Below are 19,844 nucleotides of genomic sequence, written 5' to 3' on the forward strand. Positions count from 1 at the left end.
GTCCCCCCTTTTCCTTACCAAGGTGTCAAAAATGTATCATTATACCAAAATATCTTATTTTTTTAGTAATATCTCATAGTTTTTAACTAATAAACCTTGTACTCAGTTAACTCTTTATCTTATGTGGGCATTTACTCATTTTTGGATATTTTCTTTTATTCATTGGATTTATCTCCTCCCCACACTTGGATTGATCCTATTGTCCCATACGAATCTTATTTGGACCATAATCCAAAAATTTTCAAAAATTTAGACCCTTAGGTTAAGGTCCTTTATACACATTTTCAATTAATTTCAATTGCACATTGAAAAGTTCTTTTTGAATTTTTGTTTTAGGGGAAACCATTTTAAACACAGAGGATTTTTATATCCAAAAATCTCTCTCTAGACATTTTCTCTCTCCAGGCCAAAACAGGGTAAAACAGGATCTTTCTTTTATTTGAGAGAGGGGAATAATTAAAAGATGAGAAAGGAAGGTTCTTACACCTTTACAACTCAAAAGATGGAGGGAGGAATCTTACATTCTATGGATTACCTAATAATTGTAAGTAACTTTTATATCTCTTGCAAACTAGTTGAAAAAGTCTATGAAAAAACAAAGCTTATTTAATTTTGTTTGTCATCATGCAAGGTGACAAAGTTAGCTTTGTGTTGAAAATGGATAAGTGTCAGATTGTGAAAGGAAAGAGGATAGAGTGAATGAGTATCACACTCATGAATGAGGCTATGGCATATGCAAAAAGTTCAGAGTTATCATCTTTTCTTAGTGAAGACACATTTGAGGGGAATACTGAGATCAACCAAACTCCTGATAGGGAGAGGACTTGCAAGCTAGACTTTCCCTCATATAGTGTCCAATCAAAGAAACAGATATGGTGGCTTGGGGCATTTTGAAGTACCAAAAGAGACACATGAAGTTCTCGCTTGGATGTTTGATAGGATACCCTGGATTGCCACTATTATCAAAGCACAGATTCATGGATAAAAACTTGAGGTAGAGGGCAAGGGTACTTATGCAGTAGATTGGCATTTGGGGGGTGACCTGAAGATAATAAAGTGCTTGCTTGGGTGTCCAGAAGGTGCTAACACCCCAAATCATTTCCCGTGTGGTGCATGAGAATGGTGAGGGAAAACAAACAAAAGTCAGGGAATCAAGATATTGAGCACGACCCCATGGGGACGATGATGCTGGCAATTGGGTTAGAGAGGTGTTTTCTGCCAACATGCTAGTTGTGTCAAACAGGCATTTAAGAGACCCAGAATGGAATCCTATAATTCCATTTCAACTGAAGAATGTCCACTTCTGTACACTGCATGCATTCATGAGTGTGTTTGACCCTTTGCTCAAGTGTCACATAGATTATGCATTTACCATGCAAGGTAAAGAACGACAAGAAGAAGCTCTTCATAAAGTAGAACAACTACTCAACTCAATTGGGTATGCCATGGTGGAAATGTGCAGATTATTATTGATAAAAAGAGTATGGTTCTCAAGACATGTGGAGCACACAAGCAATGGAGAAATCTCACTATCGAGCTAGAGGAGTATATTTCAAAAACACCCGGCATGGAGGAGGAAAGACTCGTACAAATTACCTCAAGGAGATGTTTAACTGGTTTTACAAATACACTTTTGGGCAAAAATTATCCATGGAGAGGGCGCGTATGAGTAATCTAGCAAGGGCAACATGAAATAATGCCAAACATAGAAGATCACTAAAGTGGAAAGCTGGCATAGGACACCAGCACGTCATGCAGCATGGAGATCTTCACGAAGACGCATATGAAGAATTTGGAAGTAGAAACAACACTTTTAGATTGAAAGTATTTTGAATAAAGTTGTAAACATTTTTTGACTTAGGAAGTAGACAACATATAGAAGAAAGTTGTAAAGCATTTTGACGTAAAAGTAAAAAATAATTGCACCATTTTTATTATATTGAAGACATACTGTGAAAAATATTTACAACGAAAAGAGGTAATTACTCTTGAGTCTCTTCTCTTCTTGCTCTCCCTCTTCGATAGGCATTTTCACTCTATAATGCAAAAACCTCTTACGACTATAGCCCTTGAGTGACTCTACATCCTCCACTCCTGCACCCAAGGCATAGCTTGAATAACATAGGAAATAACCAGCTCGAGAAGGCCAAAAACCAGGGCCATATCCAAAGATACGGATGGCAGGACACTTCTCTATAAGCATGACTTTATATATATTTTAAGGTATAAATGCATACCCTGTATACCTAGATAGGGCTTTTAGTGTAAGGAGTGGAATCTCTGCATCCCTGTGTTGAGATATCGAGCTCTAGTGAGGTGGTGGACACTGATGACCCGCCTGGGGGATAGGCCCCACACTTACACCACTGGCATGGTTGGTGAGATCTTGGGTGATATGCGGCCAGTGGGATGACAGGCTGTGTGACAGCCATTCTAGAGACTGGCATAGTTATAGCGCCAGCTCATTTAGTCGGGTTCACACTATAGAGAACCCGTGTATGTATTGGTTGAGTACCTTTCATATTATTGTGTACTCTTATCTTTGTATATGGTGTGTTGAGTGTTGAGTAGAGAAGAAGAAGATTTTCAGCCTCTCACCTTGTGTGTTCTCTATTAGGGTTTTGTGAGTGTGTGTGTGTGCTTGTAAGAGCTCAAGCTCTCTTCCCCCCTGCATCTTTTCATGGTATCAGAGCCTGGTTCGTGCTAAGGGCTGAGCTGCAAGCAAGAGAACCACAGGAAGCGGTACGAGGGTAAGAGCTTCAACTACTCTTCCCTATTTGTGTTGGTGACTACACCCTTGTCGGGAGCTCTACGGGAGGCACCGGCAAACGATCTCTGATTGAGGAGCTTTCTTCGCAGGAGTAAAGCTATAGGGCAACTATACAGTCCTATGGACTAAATTTTCAGGGCCGAATACGCGTTTCGGGCGCGTCTGGACCTCCGTTTTTCAGAAAGCAGGCGATTTCGAGCACTGCGGGTAAGTCATCGATTCTCTGCAGAACTCTGTTTTAAGAACTGCAGGAAGACAGATTGACTGTGCAGACACTGTGGGTGCTGCAAGAGGTCTACAGTTGCCATTGGGTGTATGTATGTGCATTGAAGTCACTGGTTGTGACATTTGAGAGTACAACAGTACCGCTGTGCAGAAAGTACAGCATTTGTGAAGGAAAAACCAGAGTGCAGTTTCTGGTAAAATTGTGTGTTTGGCAAGATGTCTAATGATGGCATAACACAGATTGTGGCTGAGAAGCTGGATAAGAATAACTTCCATGCTTGGAGGTTCAGGTTGACGAATTTCCTGATGGGAAAAGGCTATTGGGACTACATAGAAGGCGAGCATGAAGAGGCACCGGAGATACCGGATATAAATCCGACTGCTGCAGATGTGAAAGAGTTTAAAGACTGGAACCAAGGAGCCAGGAAGGTTATGTATTGGCTCTCCATTAGTATACATGACACCATGATTGGGCACATTCAGGATGCCAAGTCCCCCAAGGAGGCGTGGGACACCTTGGTAAAGCTTTATGAAACAAATACCAAGGCACGCAAGATACAGTTGAAGAATGAACTTCATACTGTGGAGAAAAAGAGCATGTCTGTGAATGACTATGCGTTGAAGATAAAGGGGTATTGTGGAATCCCTTGCATCTATTGGTGTGTCAGTAGATGATGATGATAAGGTGGAGGTCTGTCTACGTGGTCTCGGGCCACAATACAAGGCGTTCAAGACGTCTATTCAGACTCGGGAAAACATTCCCAACTTTACAGATTTGGTGTCTATGCTGATTATCGAAGAGAAGAGCTTGGGTGAAGACCAACAGACTTCACAAAGCAAAAACAGTTCAGAGCAACAGGCCTTCTACACGAGTTCAGGAAGAGGACGAGGTAGAGGAGGCCGTGGACGCGGTCAAGGAGGTGGCCGAACAGGTAATCAGAATTATGGCCAACAGCAGCAGCAACAACAACAGTCCCAGAATCAACAACAACAACAACAACACGCAGGTGGAAGAGGCAAATTCAGAGGCAGGGGGAGTCAAAGAGGCCGTGGAAATTGGCAAAGGCAATATAATGATGCACGTGAATGCTATTATTGTGGTAAGCCTGGACATGTGCAGGCAGAATGTTATAAGAAGCAAGCTGACATGCAAAATGGGAAAGTGCAACAAAACAACTATGTATCCTCAAGCAGAAACAATGAGGATAATGAAAGGTTGTTTGTTATGCAGCATGTCGTGAATGCCATGTCTGAAAATGTTGCTGCAGCACAAAAAGATAATGTATGGTATGTGGATTCAGGCGCTTCGAACCACATGACGAGTCATGGGGAGTGGTTCAAGGAGATGAAAAACCCGGAAAGACCAGGTTTTGTGGAAACAGGGGATGACACGGCTCATCCAATTGCCCACGTTGGAGATGTGCCATTGTCTATGCAGGATGGCAAAGTGAAGTACCTTGCAGATGTACTTCATGTACCGAACATAACAAAGAATCTGGTTTCAGTTGGCCAGATGATTGAGCAGGGTTTGCAGGTTCGGTTTAACCCTGATGGGTGTTATGTTGAAGATTTCAAAGACAAGTACAGGTTAGTTGCAAAAGGCAACAGAGTGGGCAGAATGTTTACGTTGAATGTAGACATGCCTGAAATGAGTGCTGCGATGTTTGCAAATGGTTCAGGTGTTGTTGCAGACACAGACATATGGCATAAAAGAATTGGACATGTAAATGTGCAGAGATTGAAGTCTATGCAGACAAAAGGAATTGTGACAGGGCTGCCAAAATTTAAAGTGGAAGGTATGCAGAAAATATGTGAAGCATGCCAATTTGGGAAGCAAACAAAGCATGTGTTTCCACGTAACAGATATCTGAGCAAAAATGCACTAGATATTGTGCATTCAGATGTATGGGGTCCTACGAAGACCGTGTCTATGGGAGGCTGCAGGTACTATGTCACTTTCATTGATGACCACACAAGAAAAGTGTGGGTATATTTCATGAAGGAGAAGAGTGAGGTGTTCACTCACTTTCAGAATTTCAGAGTTTTGGTTGAAAAGCAAACAGGGAAATATGTAAAGTGCCTAAGGTCAGATGGAGGGGGAGAGTACTTCTCCAATGAGTTCTCTGAATTCTTGAAGAAGAATGGTATTCGGAGACAGTTCACATGCAGATATACTCCGCAGCAAAATGGAGTTGCTGAGCGGAAAAACAGGCACATTGCTGAGATTGCACGAGCATTGATGGAAGAGAAGAATATGCCGCATTGCTATTGGGCTGAGGCTGTTTCTACAGCAGTATACATCATGAACAGGACTCCAACTGCAACCATACATGATGTAACTCCAGAGGAGAGGTTTACTGGCAGAAAACCAGATTTGTCTCATCTCAAAGTCTTTGGATGCATTGCATATGTGCATGTGCCAGATGAGCTGAGAACTAAGCTGGATCCGAAAGCTGAAAAATGTGTGTTTATTGGATATTCCCTTGAGCAAAAGGGATACAGGTGTTACAACCCTGCTACACGTGAGTTGAGGGTAAGCAGGGATGTTGTCTTTGATGAGATGAGCAGCTGGTATGCTGCTGAAAAAGAAGCTGTTGGGGCTGATTTGAGTGGAAGTGTGGTTGCACAGAATGCTGGTCAGCAATCACAGTCTTTGAGTGGACCAGGAGAGTCCTCATCTAGTGGGTCTGTTGATAGACCATGGAGTGGCAGGCTGCGTCATAATACCAGCCCTGCAAATGTGATTAGTACATCACGTAAAGGAAAAGAGAAAGTGGTTGAGCCCCTTGGTATGCCTGACATTTCTGCAGGGCATTCTCATGCTGATGGAGAGTCTAGTGGCTCAGATATGAGTCTTGATGAGGAGCTTGGGATCCCAGCTAAGAGAACACCTGGTGTAAAGAAGGCTATGGAAGCCATGAATGAAAAGCTGCGAAGATCAGGGAGAGTGAAGAACCCTGTGCAGAGATTTACATATGATGGTTATGTGCACATCACTATGCATATATGGCAAAGGTTGTGCAGGTTGTTGAGCCCACATGCATTGATGAGGCTATTGGAAATGTGTGTTGGGAGAAAGCTATGGATGAGGAGATGGATGCACTATATGGAAATGAAACTTGGGATTTAGTGCAATTGCCTGAAGGCAAGAAAGCCATTGGATGCAAGTGGGTGTACAAAGTTAAACATAACAATGATGGAAGCATAAACAGGTACAAGGGTAGATTGGTAGCCAAAGGATATGCGCAGACATATGGGATTGATTATGAGGAAACTTTCAGCCCAGTTGTCACGATGGCAACGGTGAGAGTTGTGATAGCAATGGCTGCGTCAAAGCAATGGTCTTTACATCAGATGGATGTAAAGAATGCATTCTTGCATGGGGATTTGCAAGAAGAGGTGTATATGTTGCAGCCACCTGGATATGAGGATGTGGGTCACCCCGAGCATGTTTGCAGGTTGAAGAAAGCCTTGTATGGCTTAAAGCAAGCACCAAGAGCATGGTCTGACAAGATTTCTGAATATCTTGTCACTATTGGCTTTCATGTAGCCAATGCAGATTTCTCATTATATGTGAGACATGGTGATAGAGGAGTTGTGCTTGTTGTCATCTATGTAGATGACTTGATCATTACGAGGGACCATGATGCAGAGATCTTTGATGTAAAGATCTTGCTTGGACAGAAGTTCGAGATGAAGGATCTCAGGGAGCTCAGATATTTCTTGGGCATTGAGGTGATTAGGTCACCACATGGTATTGGATTACTGCAGAGACAGTATGGCTTGGACATGTTGTCCAAGTATGGTATGATAGGCTGTAAGCCTATTTCTGTGCCATTGGATCAGAATGGCAAGTTGAGTGCAGATTCAGGAGAGATCTTGGAGGATCCTACTATGTATAGAAGCATAGTAGGAAGCTTGATCTACATGACGATCACCAGACCAGATTTGAGCTATGCTGTTGGGTTGGTGAGTCAGTTTATGCAGGTTCCACGGAAACCGCATTTGGATGCAGTGAGACGCATACTGAGGTATGTGAGGTCTACTTTGCATTGTGGACTATTCTATGAGACTGGGACAGAGATATGTGTACATGGGTACACAGATGCTGATTGGGCTGGTAGTATCTCAGATAGAAGATCTACTAGTGGATTCATGTTTTCTTTGGGGAGTGCTGCTGTACGGTTGCTCTATCGAGTACAGAGGCCGAGTACAGAGGAGCTGCTATGGCAGCATGTGAGGTAGCTTGGTTGAGAAAGCTACTTTCAGATTTGGGTCTATCAGTGGATAGACAAGTTGTCATTTTCTGTGACAACATTAGCAGTATACAGTTGGCCAAGAACCCAGTCTTTCATGCTCGTACGAAGCACATAGAGGTTCACTACCATTTCGTCAGAGAGAAGGTCTTGGCAGGAGACCTTGACCTTGTTTATGTCAGCACAGAGGATCAGGTAGCTGACATCTTCACCAAAGCATTGGGTACAGAGAAGCTCCGCAGATTCACGGCTTCACTTGGTGTACATGAGATGGAGTTGAGCTCGAGGGGGAGTGTTGAGATATCGAGCTCTAGTGAGGCGGTGGACACTGATGACCCGCCTGGGGGATAGGCCCCACACTTACACCACTGGCATGGTTGGTGAGATCTTGGGTGATATGCGGCCAGTGGGATGACAGGCTGTGTGACAGCCATTCTAGAGACTAGCATAGTTATAGCGCCAGCTCATTTAGTCGGGTTCACACTATAGAGAACCCGTGTATGTATTGGTTGAGTACCTTTCATATTATTGTGTACTCTTATCTTTGTATATGGTGTGTTGAGTGTTGAGTAGAGAAGAAGAAGATTTTCAGCCTCTCACCTTGTGTGTTCTCTATTAGGGTTTTGTGAGTGTGTGTGTGTGCTTGTAAGAGCTCAAGCTCTCTTCCCCCCTGCATCTTTTCACCCTGGAGTACTTGCTATGATATATAATAAATATAATTTTGTCGATAGAAGAGACATAGTGTGCAAGAGCGGCATCTTGCCCAACTCTTGCACGACCACTACCACCTCGTCCAAGAAATCCATCGACGTCGTCAAGCTCTACCTGCATTGACAAAGAACCAGGAAGGAACAAACTAAAGTAAGAAATAATTCAAACAGAGTGAAGCAATAAAAATTAAACCAGACAAATTGAAGAAATAATTAATTCAGTCAAACTTAAGCAATAATTTACCTTTTAGGTCTCATCCTCCTCCAACTTGGTTGCATCCCAAAGGTTGATGGAGCCCTCTTCGTTTTGTTGGTCAAGTTCAGGAAGAGGTTCCCTGCCAAACTTAGAAATGCCCATATCCTGCTGAAGGGCTTGAAATTCTTCCTCTGAAGGAAGAGAAGCTTCATTCTCCTTGGCTTTTTTAAAGCACAAGGACATTGCTTCTGGGGTCTCTATGAAGTCTTCTGTCACTTCTGTGTCCAATGCGAGAAATTCATCCTTATGCTCATTCTCTACATCGAGAACATCCGTAGCTTCACAACCGTATGCTATTACAAAAAGAGAGTAATCCTCCCTAAAATTGTAGAGTTTTTATATGCGGGAGAGGAGGAGGTAATACTTCCCATTAATAAGCAAGGAAGGTAGCCCAAGGATGACAAAATTGGACGTCAATTGCTCCCCCATGGACGGATGACATTCCTTCATCAATGATGGTGGAGGCCTTAAACTCTGCCACATCAAAATTTTGTGATGAGGAGTTCCTCTTCCTTCTCGCACACAAGGTCCAAGACCTCTTCTTCTATAGATTGAGCACTTGAAATAAAGGACTGTTTTGATTTATCAGTCCTTCCTTTGAGATCCTCTTTTGTGTAATCCTCCTTATCAACATATGAAGAAATAGGTAGGCAACAAACCCAAAATGATACTCTAGCAACTTGCATTTCCTCCCATGCATTGGGCACATGTCAACACAAATCTTGATACGTTGATCATCTGAGTAAGTGTCCACCCTCTTCGACATGCTTGAATTCTGAGACGAGGTGACTGCGAAGCTTGACATGTGGACATATGTAATGGACCCGGTCCCTCCACCGACCAACCTACAATACTATGTCCACTCTCCTTCCAGCGATGTCCTTGCCATGTTCTTGATAATATCCTCTAGACTGAAAGGAACATTGAACATAGCCTCTACATGGGAAAGGGATTTCTCCTGCCCAGCCCTCCTCTCAGCAGATCAAAGAGATGCTCTATGGCACTGGCCTTGGCTCGTGCCTTGGCTCGTCCTTAATCTCCTCTAGCAATACATCATCCACGTCATATGCAGCATTGTACAAGTGAGAACTCTTAACCTCCATCGCTGCTCTAATCGTTCAGTGTACGATAAGGGAAAAGCAATGGAGCGCGATTGCAGCTATTGCACCGTGGACAGTATGAAAGGCAAGAAATTTTCAAGCGCAAAGAAAAGTTGAAAAAAAGGACTCGCACCATGGCCTTGGACGGCATGGAAATTATCAAAAGATATCTTTATATAGGTCAAATAATAAGGCTGACATCACATGATTTAGGATCGAATGCCACGTGTGGTAGGGCTTACGTCATCGTTCATTCTGAATTGCCACGTGTAGGGCTGATGCAGTCGACGTCGTGATTGCGTTTTGCTCTATAAAAAGGAGAAATATTTTTTTTCCCACGATTTCTTTTTTCCATGCTTTTTTTTTCATTGCGTTTCTCCACGCTTTGCTTGTGCAGCTCACTAGACAGCTGAATCCATTCATCTGAGCCCTTGTTTCAAGCGCCTGTAAGTTTTTTATCTCTCTTCCCCTTTTCTTTTTCTGATTTCTTTCACGGTGCGATATGGCCATTCTCCATCTTTTTGAATCGACATATCTCTTCGTGGACGGTTGGGTGAATTTTATTGATAAATTCTTGTTTCGTTCACCATGCAATATTTACATTGGTCCAAATTTGGATTCACCTTATCGCACGGTGGATGGTGTCGAGTGATTTTTGGCTACTAACTTTGCCTTCTCTTTTCCAGTACTGCCATGGCACGCACAAAATAGACTCTCAAGAGAGTTTTTAGTGCAAGCACCAAGTCCAACGTCGGTTCCAGATCTTTCAGAGGATGTTCCAAAGGACGTCGCAAAAGCGAACCTGTGCTTCTTGAGGTCAAGCCCAGCACCAGCAGGAATATTTCAAAGGCCCGGGTCTCTTTGCAGAGGCAAAGGAAAATGTTTGCGGAGATAAGGAAGGCCCAGGTGGATGTGAATCTCCTCATCCCCAAAGCTCCTTTCTTGAAGATTGTCAGATCCATTAGCAACAGGATAAAGGCAAAAGGTTACTTTAAATGTTAGAGTAGTGCCCTCGCATGTCTTCAAGAGTCATGTGAGGACTTCCTTATAGACCTATTGAATGATAGTAACATTTGTGTTGCCCATGCTAGGAGGGTCGCACTAATGGACAAGGACATGACATTAGTAACCAGAGCTAGGTATGGGTATGATAAGTTCATGCAACCTCTGCCATTCAGGGATAGGAAGGTAGCAAAAATCCTCTCCATTCCTCTTGCTTTGAAGGGGAAAAGGGTTTCTATAACAAGGTGGTTATTGATGAAGAGGTGACAATGCCAGCTCCACAACAAAGGGCTGAAGAGGGTTGTAAAGGGGGCAGATTTGAAGGGAAAGGAGATAGTTTAGGAATAGAATGTGGTTAGGGATGAATTGGTAGAAAACCTTCTAAAGTTGGAGGGAGAGAATAATGACAGACTTAAGGCAGAGCAATGTCTTGTACACTCCCAAGCAGGAGGAGTACCTCCATATCGCTCCAACAGATTGTTTATATGCTCGTTGAAAAGAATAGAGAGATCAATAGTATTGTGCTTACTTGTTTAAGGTGTGTACTCTTTGCCTTTTTTTTAAATGCTTCCTTATTTTGATTTTTTTCCCTTTCTTAGTTTTTTAATTCAATCTACAAGGCACTATTGAAAGAGCTTTTGCCAAACCATGCAAAGCAAGTATATATTTGTGATACTTTTGTATCAACTATCCTAATTGATGCGTTGAGGGGTCTGAAGGGGACCTTGCTCCTTATTTCCAAGTTGTACCTGCTTTGTTGTGCTACCATATATAGAGAAGTATGTATTTTCTTTGGATTTCAAGCTTTTGATGGAATTTAAGTTATTAGTTGCCTGCGTTAGGTTTCTTATATTTTTTGTTTACTTTCTCAATTTCAGAGGCTGGTCTGCTTGTTTAATTAATGTGGTGAAATATCGGACAATTTTTATGAATAGCCTTCTTGGAATGCACGGACAGTCTAAATTGTAAGTAATTATAAATCATTTCCTTCTTGCTTCCTAATTGTTGATTATAAGTCGTTCTCACTTTATATCATTGATTGTAGGGCATGTAAGAGGGAGGTTGCATTGATTGAATCTCTATGTCATGAATTCAAAAAGGATATAGAGTGGAAATTTCTCAACCAACCCATTCCTATGCAAAAGGATTCGCACTCTTGTGGCTGGCACGTAGTCGCAAATGTATGGAAGTTCCTCCTTTCCAAGTACTCTAATTTTGATAGCTGTGTAAGTTTCTTATGTCACTGTAATATAATTTCTCTATGTTCATTTCATGAGAGATCCCGCATTATTCTAATTGACTTTTATGTTGTTTTGCAATATGTTCGCTCAGACAAGTTCTAGAAGTGGAGTGTGCGGGCAATGGCAATAAACATTATCCTCAATAATGCAATTACACCTGATGACCCTGACCCACAACTTCCACCAGTTGGTAGAACTAGTGTATCAAAGAAGAGAAAAAAGATGACGTTTCATTTCCCTATTAAGCATTTCAGCTTTAAACAAGGAGTCCCTGAGAAGGGAAGCAAGTGCAAGGCAAAGAGGAAGCTTCCATTTGTAGACAAGGGCAATGACAAGGCACGCAAGGTGCCCAACAACAAAGGAGACAGAGTCGAAGGCTGAGTCAAAGGAGGAGGCCAAGGCTGAGGCTACAGAGCCCGAAACCGCTTAGAGGCATTTTGTATATGTCCATAGACAAAGCGTTGTAAAGATTCTATAATTTTATTGGGCTCGGCTTATTTTTGTACATTCTGTATTTTTATTGAGCCCTACTCATTTTTGTATTTTATGAGTACTGTGCTTTGTCATAAAATCAAATAGATTGTTGAGAATTTTTATTCCCATAACTTATCTTTGGTTAAAACTGAATTTTAAAGACGTTTGCTTCAAAATCGTTATGAGTACTTTGTAGACACATATCCATGTAGAAATTTTTCATCACATTAGTCATTGCTAAGATACAACAATTTAGTACAAGTATTACAATGACTTCTATTGGGCCTAAGTCCCTTGATACAAGACCTTTCTAATTCTTCATGACAGATTTTTCCTCCGTCTTGTTCTTTGGGTTGTTCATCTAAAGAATTCTTTGATGCCCCTCTTTGGGTTCATCTATCAGTTTGTCTACATCTTCAATGTCTTTCTTGAAGCTTTCAGATATCTGGATAGGTTGATCATCTGTATCCCCAAATAGAGGAATAGGAGTCATCATCAGAAGAAATAGCTGAAATACCTGGCCTAGCAACCTTGCTAGGAACAGTCCTCTCATTAGAAGAATTCACATCCATGGGTGGCTTTTGTATAGAGATCTTATAAGTTTTAAGATATTATGTTCTCAATTCCCTAGGATTGGTCTTTATATACTATTTTGGATGGACTCCAAAACCATCCACATAAAAAACCCATGTGCTGTAAATCTGTGTGCCACTAAACCATTTTGGAATAGGAACCCTAGTACCTACACTAAGTTGACCATTATTGTATACATACAAGACAACTTGAGAGTAAATTTGTTGAGCTATATTATAACTTTAATAGAAAAATCTAAATTCATAGTTGTTACAAGACCAAAATTCATTACTCAGAACACTTTTGAGGGCAAGGACTTTAAAAACTTTAATAGAAAAATCTAAATTCATAGTTGTTACAAGACCAAAATTCATTGCTCAGAACACTTTTGAGGGAAAGGACTTTAAAAACTTAACATACTTGAAGTAGCTTCAAAATTCACAAAATTCAAAATCCCCATTAACTGAGCGATATACCATCAACATCCCAATCGGGATCTACCAAGGTCTTTGGCTCTAGTCATTTTCAAATCTTCCTATTGTTCATCTTGAATTTTGCTCTCCTAAATCCTCACCTCCCACGATATTGAGGTGCTCTCTAATATTTAGGAGGCTCCAATGTCTACCTACAACTTCCACTCCACCCCACTGGGCAACCGAACGCATATGTCAAGAGACAAAACAACTTGTTCATTTGCCTGCATTAGGACCCAACAACTATTCTTTTTCATCCACCGCTCATAATAGAAGGTATTTGTAGTGTGGCATGAGCTTTGAGATACTAAAATGAGACACTAGATTCTACTATATTACACTTGAATGTGTCATCCTTATGTGTCTATTCTATAGTCCTCCATTAGTTCTCCAAGCAAGGCTACCATGTCATCACCTAATACCTTCTTGCACACAAACATGGTAGGTGTTTGAGAAACAAAATTGATTGAACATCTTGGCAAAAAAATGTATTGGGCATACGCAACTAAGACACCACTGATCGATAGGGCTTTGCAAACTTCAAAGACCCTTGTATATCACAAAGCATCTTTGATTTCATAACCATTACATTCCAAGCATCTGGAATTGGCCATTCTATAGAAGATAGGGGTGGAGATGTGATTATCTGTAGCTTACCAAACCCATCGTCCTGCTTTCGCACTAGATACGAGTGTTGGTAAAAGAAGACCTTTTCCTTAAGAAGTTCTGCACTTGTTTTATGAGTGCCGATAAAAGATATCGGTGTATTTTCTTTGAGATAAGGCTAAAGCGTTTGGAAAGTTGAAAATATGGCATAACTTGGTAAAGAATGAACAAAAAAGAGGCTAAAGAAGTTTCCAATAGATTGAGGAGAAGAATTACCATCAAGTTAGTATAATGCCTACTATAAGGAGCATTTAAAGATCAAGAGAGATTATAAGATCCACATAGTTATTCTCAAAGGTAAAGGATTACATAATTATTTTCAGATCGAGGTAATTAACACTATAATGCATATCCTTAACAGGAGTTGGAGCTTATTTAGATAAGAAACTCTTAATAACAATTACACAACGGGACCAAGAACTCCATTGGAATGACCACTTCGGTACCATAGGTTACTGAAGAGGATGGCATTGGTTGTTGCCTTGTACAAGCTTCAATGGTAGAGATTTAGCTCCAAGTGGTGAGAAAATCCACGCGGCCATCCAACGACCTCACGACGAGTAGAAAATGACCATGAAATTCATGATTGGATAGCTCTTTGTGATGCTTTTGACATGCCCAATGAAAACCCTACGCGGTGGCCAAGATTAAGACAACGATTGAAGAACCTAACACTCCAAAAAAAATAAGGAAGAGGAAAATGTTTTGGATTAAGGACACTAGTCAAGATTAGTGAAGTTCTTCCCCAATTTTCTTCCTGAGAATCAAATATTTTGTGCAGCTCCCCTAGAATTTGGTCCCCATCAAACCAATGGCCCCAAAACCTTAAGAACAAACAAAGATGAAGAAATTCATCCATCCAAAGTCACCATACCCATCTTCTTGATTAAGAAAATCAAGAAAACTCAAAAGATTTTCAAGATAATTCAAAAGAGTGGATCAAAAGCGAAGCTCTTATACTGATTGAAATGGATCTAGACTAAGAATCAAGAAATCAAAACACAAAAGTCCAATTCTAGCATCGATTTTATGGGTAAGAAGCATACATGAGAAATTTATGAGATTAATAAGAAAACAAAGAAAATCCATGTGGTTGCAGGATGAGGGTGCCTTGTTTTGTCCACTCAGACACCCTATAAACAGTTAAAAAACATGCATTTGTTTACCTTTAGTGGCCAATCTCTTCTAGCTAATGAAGGAATTTCCTTTAAAGTTCTATTGTTGGAACATCACATGCAAAGTTGGGAATATAGTAGCAAAAAATGATTAAGAATTAGATAGTTGAAAGTCCTCTACAAAGTCAACATATACATCCTATCCCAAATTTGGATGGATTCCATAAAATGATTATATCTTTTACATATAAAAATATATGAAATTCCCACTTTGGACCTTAGATCTTCACATAATATAGAGCTTAACTTGATTTTTGAGAAAGTTTAAGCTGTTTTTCTATTTTCTTTAAATATTTCAAGGTCTTTAAAGTGTTATAATATATGCCACTTTTGCACCCACTTTTGTAAGACCCAGTGTTTCACCTTGGGGAGCACCAGTTCTCTTTCAAAAAAAGAAGGATGGAACGTTAAGACTCTGTGTGGATTACATAGGTCTCAATCATCAGCTGTGACAGTTAAGAATAAGTATCATATCCCCAGAATTGATGAGCTTTTGGACAAGCTAAATGGAGCCCAGATCTTCACAAAGATAGATCTCAAATCAAGGTATTACCAGATCAGGATTAATGAGTAAGATATCCGGAAGACAGCCTTCAATACTCGCTATGGGCACTATGAATTTATTGTCATGCCGTTTGGATTGACAAATGCCCCAGCAACATTCAATCGCCTAATGCAAGACATTATCAGAGAATACTTGGATGATTTTGTTCTTGTTTTCTTTGATGATATTCTGATTTACTCAAAGAATGCAGCTAACCATGAATCTCACGTCCGTAAAGTTCTTGAGATTCAAAGGAAGTACCAACTCTTTGCAAAAAAGAGCAACTGCACTTTCACTGTCAACCATGTTGAATACTTAGTCTTTCTGGTATCCAAAGAGCGAATTTCTCTACATTCCGCAAAAGTCCAAGCACTCATAGATTGGCCTGAACCAAAGACAATGAAAGACGTCAGAGGATTCTTGGGATTAACTAGTTGGTATAGAATTTTTATACCTAAGTATGCTCTCATAGCTTCCCCCCTGAATAATCTTCTCAAGAAGAATACCCCGTTTCAATGGACTACCAGGTGTCAGAGCACTTTTAATAAGCTAAAGACAGTGATTTTTGATAAGCTGAAGACCGCCTGGGTAACCAATCCCATTCTCAAGCTACCAAATTTCTCTCTACCCTTTGAGGTAGTAATTGATGCCAGTGGTTTAGCCTTGCGAGGTGCGCTCATGTAGGAAGGTCATACAGTGGCCTATGAATCTCGAAAACTCAGAACGCATGAGAGAAATTATGTTGTCCACGACTTTGAGCTACTTTCAGTAGTCTATGCCCTCAAGTTGTGGAGAAATTACCTACTGAGTCAAAGATTTACTTTGATGACAGATCATCAGAGCTTAAAGTGGATCTTCTCTCAGAAAGATCTCAACATGCGCCAAAGAAGGTGGATGCAGACCTTGCAGGAATTTGATTTTGAAATCAAGTACCACCCAGGCAAAGAAAATGTGGTAGCAGATGCCCTCAGTAGAAAAGCCTCCTTGCTTGCAATCACAGTGGTGTCAAATTCATTGATTAATGAAGCAAGAAAGAAGATCATGCAGGATAGATTCTTTGGCCCTATTACTACCCTACTTATGTAGGAACGCAAAACTCCTCAAGAGTTGAACCGAGTTCAAGGAGGGTACAGTCTGGATGAAGGAATTATGTATTATAATAGTAGGCTATGCATTCCCAATGATGAGGGAACTAAGGGTAAAATTCTCAATGAAGCCCATGATAGCCTTATAGCATGACATCCAGATTTCATCAAGACGTACATGTCTGTAAAAAAAAACTTCTTTTGGCCTGGACTAAAAAAGGATGTACTTAATCATGTACGTCAATGCCTGATATGTTAGAAATTCAAAGCCGAGAGAGTAAAAATGCCTGGGAAGTTACATCCATTAGACATCCCCGAGATGAAGTGGGAATGTATCAGTATGGATTTTCTTACTAGACTACCTTCAGTGCAATCAAGTTATAAGTCCATCTTCGTGGTAGTTGACGGACTAACCAAAGTTGCCCATGTGATTCGAGTAAAAAAAACCTACACTACAGTGGATGTGGCTAGAGTGTTCCTCAAGGAAATCTTTAGATTGCATGGCCTACCCAGGAGAATAGTAAGTGATCGAGATCCCAAATTCACGTCAAGATTCTGGACTGCATTCTTCGAAGCAGTAGGAACTTTCTTGGATCTCAGCACAGCTTACCACCCCGAGATCTATGGTCAAATAGAAAGGGTGAACCAAGTAATCGAAGATATACTTCGGTCATTCTCAGCCTTAGACAGTCAGTGGATGTGGCCAGAGTGTTCCTCAAGGAAATCTTTAGATTGCATGGCCTACCCACGAGAATAGTAAGTGATCGAGATCCCAAATTCACGTCAAGATTCTGGACTGCATTCTTCGAAGCAGTAGGAACTTTCTTGGATCTCAGCACAGCTTACCACCTCGAGATCTATGGTCAAATAGAAAGGGTGAACCAAGTAATCAAAGATATACTTGGTTATGGTCAAATAGAACCAAGTAATCAAAGATATACTTTGGTCATGCTGTGGTGGTAGGGAACCCAAGAAGTGGCTAAGCTATCTGCACCTAGTCGAATTCACCTACAATGCTTCTTATCACCGAAGTATCAGGATGAGCCCTTTCAAAGCTCTATATGGACAAGACTGCTTAACACCATTAACTTGGTCCGACCCATTGATTAGGGTCAAGATGTCCAGACAGATACTTGATGACATGGAGTAGCAGATGCAGTCAACCCGCAAGGATATAAAGGCTGCCCAGGATAGACAAAGCAGTATGCAGATAAGAAGAGGTCAGACAAAAAATTCTAAGAACCAGATATGGTCTTCATTCGAGTACACCCCAAAATAGTTCTCTATCTCTTGGGAAGTACAAGAAGTTATCCCCTAGATTCTGTAGGCCATATTTGATTACAAAGAAAGTAGGTGACTTAGCCTATGAACTTCTTCTACCTCCTCATCTCAAAGTACATAATGTATTTCATGTCAGCCTACTTAAGAAGTATGTACCGAGCCCGAATCATGTGCTTAATGAGATGAACTCTTAACTTCTTCAACCCAAGGGCAGATGGAACTCCCACCTGAAGAAATCCTTGATGTTCAAGAGAAGGTTCTCACGAACAGAATTCTGAGAGAATTATTAGTCAAATGGAAGTTCTATCCTTTTGAAGATGCCACCTAGGAGAAAGAAGCCGAATTGATGCGAGATTATCCCCAGTTTACGAGATGAGGACATCTCGTGTTTTTCAAGTGGGAGAGGATGTAAGATTCCTCCCAAACCCCTCAAGATGTCCAGTTTCTTCCCCTGTAATCAATCCCCTTTTTAGAATAATAGGAGATCTTGTTTCTACCTGTTTTGGCCTAGAGAGAGAAAATGTTCTAGAGAGAGATAATTCAATTTTTAGATATCTATGGATGGAAAAATATCCCTTCTTATTAAAATAAATTCCGTCGAAACAGAAGTTTAAAAAGAAATTCCTAAGGTGCATTAGAATTAAATTATAATGTGCACAAGAGACCTTAGCCTAAGGGTCCAGATTTTTTGAAAATTTTGGATTAAGGTTCTTATGGACCAATAAGATTAATTGAAATGTAGGGAGGAGATAAATTGAAGAATAAAAGAAAAACCCCCCAAAAATGAGTAAATGCTCACATAAGATGAAGAGTGGACTAAGGACCAAAGAAAACAATTAAAAAACTTAATTTTGACACCTCTGAGTGGGGATCTCCCCTCATGAAGTAGGCACCTTTTTCTCATCACTACCCCCAATTTTTAATCAATAAAATGAGATATTTCATTTCTCTTCTCTCCTTTTTCAGACCTAGATCCAAAAAGTAAGCTGAACTGAGCCAAAAATGGTCAATAATTGACCAAACTGATCTGGAAAATTCTAGAATCAGTTTGCTTAGTTAGAGACTCACTTTTTCCTATAAATAGAAGCCTCCCCCTTTGTAATGGTGTTTATGCACTGTTACTCTACTCCTGTCCTGAGCCATCTACATTGAATTTCTTAATAATTCAATTAGTTTTGGCCTAATCCTCTCCAAAGTGAATTGGTGGCCACTCTTGCTTCAAACAAGTGTAGAACCCTCAATCCCTCAAGCCAAAGGAGAGCTTACAAGCTCCATGTAAGCTAATTTTCTTACTTTTTTACAAATTTTAAATCTGTGTTTTTCTTGATTTTATGTTTTGTGTTTGATTGAATTAAATTTAAATGCTATGCCTGATGAAATACTATGCCTTAATGAAAAGGCCACCCCCTTCTCTTCTTTTACAATCCAGTCTTTCTTAATCTTAGAAAGATTAACTAAGGGATTAATTAAACTCTTCTTATTGTTTACTCTCTTGAATTTAGAAAATTGTGTAGATTAGAGTTCTATGAATCTAATTTGGGTTAATTTAAGTTAAAAATAGAATGATAAAAATGAGAAATGGTCAACCATACAAACCACACATGTTACTACCTAACATGCCAGCACATAGTACAACTGGCACAAGCTGACATCGAGCTTGAATCTCAACACTCAGTCCGTCTTCTTCTACGCTCTTTTCTCGCTTCTTCTCAGGCTCACTTGTTCATTCTCCTTCTCTCCTATCTTCCTCTTCTCATTCTCACAAGCATTCACGTTGTCGGTTGCACTTCCCCTGACTCTCTCTCTTCCTCTCCTTCTTGCACACCTCTCTCTAACTCATCAATGCCAACTCTGTAGTTTTCCACTAACTCCAACTCCGATGGGGACCAAACTTTGCAAGCATGGGGGGGGACCCAACCCCCACCCCCACATGCTTGCAAAGTTTGGTCACGATCAGAGCATGTTTGGATTGGTAATTAGCCCCCAGTGCGGGGTTGAATCAAGACTCGCTTG

This window comes from Cibotium barometz, chromosome 31 (genome assembly GCF_041138505.1).
Source record: "Cibotium barometz isolate CiBa-2024 chromosome 31, ASM4113850v1, whole genome shotgun sequence".
Taxonomy (NCBI): Eukaryota; Viridiplantae; Streptophyta; class Polypodiopsida; order Cyatheales; family Cibotiaceae; genus Cibotium; species Cibotium barometz.